Source organism: Macrobrachium nipponense, chromosome 33 (assembly GCF_015104395.2).
Source record: "Macrobrachium nipponense isolate FS-2020 chromosome 33, ASM1510439v2, whole genome shotgun sequence".
Lineage (NCBI taxonomy): Eukaryota > Metazoa > Arthropoda > Malacostraca > Decapoda > Palaemonidae > Macrobrachium > Macrobrachium nipponense.
This window is the reverse complement of record NC_087219.1, coordinates 13,557,459-13,566,439: the sequence shown is the minus strand read 5'-3', so window position 1 is coordinate 13,566,439 and position 8,981 is coordinate 13,557,459. Positions and strand designations below refer to the sequence as shown.

At 35.1% G+C, this 8,981-nt stretch overlaps 1 long non-coding RNA gene across 1 annotated transcript in view; it reads right to left on the bottom strand.

The window, feature by feature from the left end:
• Positions 1-574: 574 nt before the first annotated feature.
• The window catches only part of LOC135202948 (uncharacterized), a 260,592-nt gene continuing 252,185 nt past the window's right edge, over positions 575-8,981 (bottom strand). Inside the window, exons 3-4 of the long non-coding RNA XR_010311831.1 lie at positions 1,462-1,532; positions 575-772 (exon numbers count right to left, since the gene is read on the bottom strand). This is a non-coding gene — a long non-coding RNA (uncharacterized LOC135202948). The remainder of the gene's footprint in view (positions 773-1,461; positions 1,533-8,981) is intronic.

Here is an 8,981-nt window from a genome sequence, read left to right as displayed (position 1 = left end):
TTTGAACTAAAAACAGACCAAGTGCAGCAGACGAGAAACTGAAATACGACTTTAAATCTTAGGTTTCATCTGAGTCACGAAGCCAGATTTTTATTCATATGCTCTTTATATATATATTTTTTCTTTATAGTGTGGGTCCGGGTTGCATCCTGCCTCCTTAGGGGAGTCCATCACTTTTCTAATTATGTGTGCCGTTTCTAAGGATCACACTCTTCTGCATGAGTCCTGGAGCTACTTCAGCCTCTAGTTTTTCTAGATTCCTTTTCAGGGATCTTGGGATCGTGCCTAGTGCTCCTATGATTATGGGTACGATTTCCACTGGCATATCCCATATCCCTTCTTATTTTTTCTAGTTTTCAGATCTTGATACTTATCCATTTTTTCCCTCTCTTTCTCTCAACTCTGGTGTCCCATGGTATTGCGACATCAATGAGTGATACTTTCTTCTTGACTTGTCATTTCAATATAATAAAAATAATAATAATAATAATAATAATAATAATAAAATAATAATAATAATATATGCTGGAAACAGACCTTCTTTCACTTTAATATAATAATAATAATAATAATAATAATAATAATAATAATAATAATAATAATAATAATAACAACAATGATAATAACAACAACATTCACTTACCTAACAAATACCAATCGTAAAGAAGAAGATGGATAGGCTTCAAACAGATGGATGGCTCCTGTATTCCCCAATCGCTTCTGTTTCCCCGAAATCCACGTAAGAGCATCGAATTGCCCCTCCCATCGGGCTCTGTATCAAAGAAAAGGTCAAGACAAAAAGGTTTTCGTTAATACTCTGTACATCAAGAAAATCTCAGTGTCTCAAAATATACAAAGACGGGGCAGAGAATGATCAATCAACTCGATATCTTCAAGAAAATAACTAAGAAAAAGAGGTAAATGATATTAACAAACTGCGCTTGATAAGCAATTGCATAAAACTAAAGGAATATCTATAATCCTTCTCGGAAAATCATCATAAAAATATTAAAGTTCGACTACCTTTATTAGTGAAGCCGAAGCATAAAGTTGCTTTACCAAAACAGATATAGTAGAAAATGTGTTTAGACGATGGATACATACATACGTACATACACACCCATATATTTTATAAATATATTATATGTATATATATTAGATATATATTATATATATATATATATATATATATATATTATATATATAATATATAATGTGTGTGTGTGTTTGTACCTTTTAAACTTCAGGTCAAAGCAAATCCGGTGAACACAAAAACTTCGATTTGTAAAACCCGCCAGGCGCCAAATCTTCTCATACATTCTCAGAATATCAGTCATCCTGGGACTGCACGGTTCTGCGACTGTTTTCTCTCTCTCTCTCTCTCTCTCTCTCTCTCTCTCTCTCTCTCTCTCAGCTAAGCTTTGGCATTCCCTAACATCTTTGGTTTTCCCTGGCCCTTACCACAATGCATCCTACAAGAGCTTGGGGTGGAGTCGCAGTTCTTTTCCTCTTTGTCCTCATCTCATTCGGCCCTGGGTAAGATAAGATAGAGAGAAATAATAATAATAATAATATAATAATAATAATAATAATAATAATAATAATAATAAGAGTGATTATCTTAATAAGACTCCCTACAACAGCCCCTTTCGACACAGTTCGACAACAAACGAAAGAATCCCTGAGAGATAAAGTCTAAGCCAACAGACGGAGGCGCTTCGCCATTCCAGCAATTAAGGCACATCCCAGGAAAAGGTGCCGCCACGCCATCTGTTGGTCGGAGGGAAATATCTGGGGCCTGCCTGGATTTCTCTCATTCACACCTGGGCCTATTGCTGGGGGCCTGCCAGAAGTTATATGACCCACCTGTAATTACTTCCTGGGGGCTGTGGTACGGTAACCTGGATGGCTTAGTAGAAATAGACGTCGAAAGGCCTCTTTTGGATGAGGAATGAAGGGGAGGCTTTCCATTCACTCTTGGTGTAATAAAGGCAGAAGTACTTTTAACTCGTAATAGAAACTTTGATGAATATATATTGTAGACTTATTTCAGTACTGACATATTTATGAGTGTGGATCATTCTGATGAGAATTACTGAGTATGTGGTCTTTCTAGGTTAGCATTAAGCTGTTTCCAACAATGACAGCTAACCCTAGAGATGTATATATATATATATATATATATATATATATATATATATATATATATATATATATATATCTTACAACTGTGTAATGTTAGTGAATTACATATCATGTCTTGCTTGGAGACAGGCTGAGCTGTAGGGGCAGCTTTCTTGAGTGAAGGAATTTGATACGTAAGCATTTTAATCGAGAGACTGCTCGTCTTGTCGCCAAGACAGCTTGGGGTGTGTCAAGCATGTACATTCGTTTGTACAGGTGATACAGGTCTAATCGACCAGGGCACTTGCGAAAGTCACATTCCTTTTGGTGAGAAGAAAGAGGTCAGTTTGGTACACGCCAGGTGTCGGGAGAGAAAACCCCATCTAAAAGGTATGGCACATATTTTGTAAGACTTAGAAAACCGTTACCTTTGAAAAGAGAGAAAAGTGTGAAATACATTCTTTTACTTAAATTACTTTGAAAGAGTGATTGTGTGAAGTGTATCTTTTATCGCTTATTATCTTTATTACAGATGGGTTTCTAGTCCATGGTATTAGAGATGGGATTCTCTAACCTGACTAATACAATGAACCTATTGACATTCTGGGTCTGGGAGTGAATTCTTAGTCAGGAGGGTAGAATGATAACTTACTAGTTTTCTTTGTGGGCAGATCTGGGTTTTTTGTCCACTATGACTTGTCAATCATTTTGTTCTATTTTATATTCATCTGCTTTGGGTAATAAAGTGGTAATTTTTGTGTACTTAACGTGATCTTGAATAGGACCTAATGGAACCCATGCTTACAGACAGAGGGCACCATTGACAACAGGTAAGGGTTTCCAATTTGTGTAGTTTTAATGAAAGGGTGGTTAGATATATATATATATATATATATATATATATATATATATATATATATATAATGTGCAAGTGTGTACGGACAATAAAGATGAGAGAGAGAGAGAGAGAGAGAGAGAGGAGAGAGAGAGAGAGAGAGAGAGAGAGAGAGAGATCAATTTTCTAGTCTAGAAAACTGGATGTAACCTAGATCTGTTTGTAATGTTATATATGTATTTTGTGATGCTATTTAGTAACCATCTTGAAAGCTGGCCTTGCAATGCCCACCAAGCCGTGCAATTCCTCTTTTAAGACACCCATGCTTTGGATTTCTCACCATACTTCCATATTTCCTGAGTTACTGGGGCGTTGGGTGACTGATCCTAATTGCCTTTGTGCAAAATATTATTATTATTATTATTATTATTATTATTATTATTATTATTATTATTATTATTATTTGAAGATATGGAAACCCCCACCCTCTGTCAAACACGTTTTGTTAAAGAGGATGGTAGCATCAGTGGAATTAATTTCATGTCTTTTCAATTCTTATTATTTTCTTCTCATCAGGACTGATATTTGCTAATAGCTGGCCGATGTTTATATTCTGGTTAAAGAAATGTCTTCTAAAAATATTAATTAATATTTTTAAAAGACATTTCCTTAACCAAAATATGAGCATCGGCCTGCTAATAGCAAATATCAGCCCTCACGAGAAAAAAATAATAAGAAGAATTGGAAAGACCATATATAAAAACAATTCCACTGATGCTGCCATCCGCTTTAACAATATTATTATGATTTAAAAGATAAAAACCTATTCATATGGAACAAGCCCATCATAGGGGCCACTGACTTGATATTCAAGCTTCCAAGAGAATATGGTGTTCGTTAGGAAGACGTAAGGCGAGGTAACGGGAAATACATAAAGAAGAGACCCCACTTATTAAAGTAATAATTCTAAATATATTTCACTCACTCGCTAACTGGCTTTCAAGTCTCATCGTGCCCCATTGCATAACTACCAAAATTCTGGGATAGGACGAAAGAGTGAAATTTTCTCTTTAATTTAAAAAAAAGAACAGAAAAAAAACGAGGCAACCGTGACTTAACCACAGGTAATTGGGGGATTCAAAGGTGCGCAGAGAGGCGTTTGCGTGTCTCACGGATTATTTAATGTCTGTTTACCTTAAGTCTCAGCGACCCTGCCTTGATGATCGTAATTACTGTGTTCTGGAATGATGTGTTTCACGCAATCATGATTTCTTTTCCGTTCACTTTTTATTTCGGGTTTTATTCAGGACAGCGTAATCTTTTTTTTTTTCTCTTTTTTTCTCCACTAGGATTGCTTTGCTATTACCCGTGCTTGGATGGTCAATGCTTTGTTTTTTGCTCTACGCAGTTTTATTGGATTTTAATCCACTTCGTTTATTAAAATAAGGGTTGATTTTTCCATCACATGCAGCGCACTAGTTTTCCATTCTCTCATAACTCAAGGTTCTTCAAGAATGCAAATGGGCTTTAACCGTTCATTGGGTTTCATTTCACTACAGTTTTATAAACATAACTTTCATTGCTCACTTAAACTAGATTTATCGAATGGCACAGTGAAACTTTCCTTCTATTTCCTTGCTCGTTACACATGACGTAACTTACCTACCTAACCTTTCCTTGCATAATCTAACTTATTCTTAGGCCTTTATTTTGAATTAGGCATTTGTGACACTTTCTAAAGGCACTCTTATTCTATCATGATCCTTTTGTTTCATGTATTATTCCATTATATTTCCCCAACCTCAGCCCATTACTGATGCCTTACTCCACTTGTCATAAATCCTTAATTTTCTATATTTTTCACCAGACTATAATCTCCCAATCTCTGCGCATGATCAAACACATTTACCTCAAAGTCTTATTTATTCTTTACAAACGTTGTCTTTGTGGATAAAATAAGACCCATTTCTTGAGTGCAATTCTTGATACGTTGCTAAAGATAAGCTGCACATCTCTAAACTTGACGAAAATTAATGATAGAGTCACCATTTGCCGTGGGAAACGGTTTAATGCGCCTGGACACTTACTTCATACTTTTCTTTCCTACTATGCATCAGCTAGAAGCGCATCTCTCCCTGTCTCTCTCACTTTCCCACAGTTTCAAATTCCCTCATAACCAATTCTGACTCCATTCTCTCGATAATGAACGACCTCCAGAAGCAGCTAATCAACGCTATTTCTCATCTCTAATGTCTGGTTAATTACGCTCTTTACTATTTCATTCTGCACGTGTACACTGCCCACCTTAATGATTAGCAGGTGTGTAAGAGTAGCTGTTTAATGCAGGGAGACTTAGTATGCAAGGAGATGCATATTAGTCGTCAATGAATTTCTCTCTCTCTCTTCTCTCTCTCTCTCTCTCTCTCTCTCTCTCTCTCTTATATATATATATAGTATGATATATATATATATTATATATATATATATATATATATATATACCCACTATCACTACCTATGGCCAATATATCTCTCAGGTGTACATGATTTTCCCTTTATGCACTCATAATGTAGTACTGTACAGACTTCATTAACGTCTCTCTCTCTCTCTCTCTCTCATATATATATATATACTACCACTAACTATCGCCAATCTCTCTCAGGTGCACATAATCTCATCCATTTATACACCCATAATGTACTGCACAGACTTCATTAACGTCTCTCTCTCTCTCTCTCTCTCTCTCTCTCTCTCTCTCTCTCTAAAGCAATCTTAATCTAAGTCTACTTTGTGCATCAGTATGCAAGAAAAGTGGCAAGGGAACAAAATTGGCAAACAAGGTGATTACAAGGCTTTGAGGGTCGTCGGGAATCGTATGATGGTCGGCATCTTTAATGAGAGGTTACGGAAGGGGGGGTTGGTTTATTTGGGTATGTACGGGTAAGGGTAGGAATGGGTATGGCTGAATGGTTGTTAAAAAGGAATACTTATTTTGAAAATTGCATCTTCGAATAGTACTGCCGGAGTTTAATTACAATTAACTAGCTCCCAACAGGCGAGCAAGCTATATACCCCTAAAAGTTTGCTTCCTTTTTCTACCATGCTTTGGAATTCCTGTATACTTCCTTCTTTCAAGAAGTTATTGTACTGTTACTCAAGTTTTTCCTTCCTTCTTCTATTGTGTTTCGTGGGTAGCAACATTTATACATTAGGTGTGTGTGTGTGTGTGTGTGTAACAAAGAAAGATCAGATCCATGCAAAAGCTTTGGGAGAAAAGAATAGTAACAAAGGAGAAAAAATTTAGATTGTATGGGTGACGGTTGAGCTAACTCTCCTTTACGGAAGTGAAATGTGGCTGTTGAATTCAAAGTAAGAAATAAAGCTGATACTATTCGCTGTGTTTAGCCAAGCACAGATCAGTTCATCGCACCCACGTAAGAGAAATGTTATCGGCCTGTTTCTTGAAAGCTGTTGACCCAAGAAGGGACAAGGTGCGGATAATTGGTCGAATGTTGAGTTGCCATCCACATCCAATATATATATATATATATATATATATATATATATATATATATATATATATATATATATATATATATTTATATTCTACTACTTTGAGCAATATTCTCTGTAAATCACTCTTGTAATGATTTGTACAAGTAAAATCTGATCTAACGTATATGGCTTATAGCTGAAACAGTTTCAGCTCCATATATGTATATATACAGTATATGTATATGGCTCTATTCATATACACATATACCGTATGAGTGTACAAATCAATAAAGATTTTTATATCTCAACTGTCCCTTTCTTAATTACCGCCGCACTCAGCTCACCCAAATTGATAAAAAAATAAAATAAAAAAGAGAGAGAGAAAAGAGAAAAAATGCTCTCCTTCGACTAAAGCTCTCCAGAATAAGGAGGTCAGGCTTCTTCAAGAAAGCCTCTGGTTTTCTCGAGACTCCAAGAGAGTTTGCAAAGTTCTCCAGTCAGAATAAAGAATGAGAAAAGAAAAAAAGGGGGACGGGGAGCTGGAGGAGGAGGAGGAGGAGGAGGAGGAGGAGGAGGAGGAGGAGGAGGAGGAGGAGGAGGAGGAGGAACGCTCGACTCTTGGTAAACAAACATGGATAAACAAACATTCATTTGAGTGTGAAGTAATCGCGACTCGGATGGGATTTAATGAAGGCTGGACAGGTGGATGAATTATTCAGGGTGATAAAAGGTATGGAAAGAGAGAGAGAGAGAGAGAGAGAGAGAGAGAGAAAAGGGTGATGGTTGGCATAAAAAAGGAATCAAATAGAAATTCCATCATTTTTTTTTCTTTCATTCACCGACAGTCAAACGAAAACGAAAATATTTAAGATGTTCCATCGGATGTTCAACATCCATGGCGAGGATGTTTACCACATCTGACACCGGATGAGGTCAGTGATGACAACACTGAGATGGCCACAAAATGTATGTGCAACGTAACCCTCATACAGAATAATAATAATAATAATAATAATAATAATAATAATAATAATAATAATAATAATAATAATAATAAACCAAACAAAAACTTCTTTCATTTTTCTCCTGAAGATGGAAAAAGAATCCCACAAGATTACCGAGTATAACTTGTTTGTTCGTAAGTATTTACATAGTTACTTTACTATGTAAATACTTACGAGTAAACAAGTTATACTCAGTAACCTTGTGGGTTTCTTTTTCTACAATAATAATAATAATATAATAATAATAATAATAATAATAATAATAATAATAATAATATAATAATAATAATATAATAATAATAGAATGAGTAGCAGCAGTGGTAATCGTAGTATTAATAGCAGCAGAATAAAAAGGAGCAGTCGTGGCCGAGGTTACAATTCTAACCTACAAAACTCTTGCTACAGAAACTGCCACACATCTTACTTTCTTGTTTTTGTCAGGGAGTAAAACTTGATAATTGGCCGAAATGTTAATGTTTTTTTCTTTTATTTTTTTCCTTTTCTTCAACAATACCGTGAAATTGAAAAAGAGGCCAGGCAGAGAATCTTTGGGAGTCCATTAACTTGGACTAACGGAAGCGGAAAGGATCTTTTGGCCCAGATGAAAATTTCGTCAAACAGTATTTAATGAGTTAATTATAGATTTCTTTACTCATTTATTTAAATAATTAATTTCAATGTTTAACTTATAATTTATTTATGTATTGTATTTTCTTTTAATCAATTTATCTTTTTATATTTACCGTTTACATCTTTAGTAAGCCACACTCATTTTCTTTTTCCTTTTATGATTCAAGTCTCCTTCAGGCCTGGGCTAGATAAGGATATTGGGCTGCCCGTCCTATCGGACTATAAACCTTAAGAAAATTCATATTTAACATCTATACTTTCTTAATGATTTTCAACCTTGCCTCTTAAAAATTATAAGATTATAAATCTGGAAAAACGAAAACAAGAAGAGATTTCCAAAGCTTGGTTGTCAAAGTAGTTCATTGTTAGGTTTTATTGGTTTGCTTATTTTTTTATTTTCTTTTTGATATTTACTTTAATTATCATAAACATGTCATTACATGAAAGCTTTATTTAGGAAGTAAAACCCACTAATAATAATATATTAATAATGATATTAAAAATAAAAATAATTTAATCACGGCACTAAATTCTTAGCACTTAATATAATAATAAAATTCTCTTCTCACTGATTCCGAAAAATACTTAGAAACTAATCTTTTGTAATCAATGGATATTTTCAGTGGCTTGCTTAGGTTATGGCATGTTAGGTTAGGTTATTGGAAATTATTTTCAAAATGGACTGTTACTGACTGATATCTATCCTCATCTCCCTCCCATCTCTCTCTTTATCTCTGCTGGTTGTAGCCGCTATCTCGTTTTACCCTTGTGACAATATCTGCCTAGTACGTGGACCAATTTACCTACGATCTATCAACCCATTCAGGTATCTCGCTATATCATTGAGCTATCTATCTGTCAAGCTAACTGCTATCAGTATTTCTGTCTAGTTG